We start from the raw sequence: 320 nt of genomic DNA, 5'->3' as shown, positions 1-320 counted from the left end.
TGCCAAAATATTCACAATTGAGAGGCTGGGTTTCTAGACTCTAATATCTCCTAATGTTGAGTCTCAACAAAAGTCTGCTAATTAGAAGGGGAAGAATTCTTACCCAGTTTTGTCTGCCCCAGGACCTGACTGAAAAGTTTGACACTAAAGCTGGTGGTCTACAGCAATGATAAATTGTCTATGTTGAATTCATTGGGTTTATGCAATCAATTTACAAAACAATATGGTAAGGCGATTTAGAAATATGGAGGAGGGAGGGACTGGCTGCCTTAGAGCTGGGGAATGCTTGACACTGGAAAAGCTGGACCATTGAACATGGT

Source organism: Galeopterus variegatus, unplaced genomic scaffold (assembly GCF_000696425.1).
Source record: "Galeopterus variegatus unplaced genomic scaffold, G_variegatus-3.0.2 Scaffold5974, whole genome shotgun sequence".
NCBI lineage: Eukaryota > Metazoa > Chordata > Mammalia > Dermoptera > Cynocephalidae > Galeopterus > Galeopterus variegatus.
Note: the sequence above shows the minus strand (reverse complement) of the source record.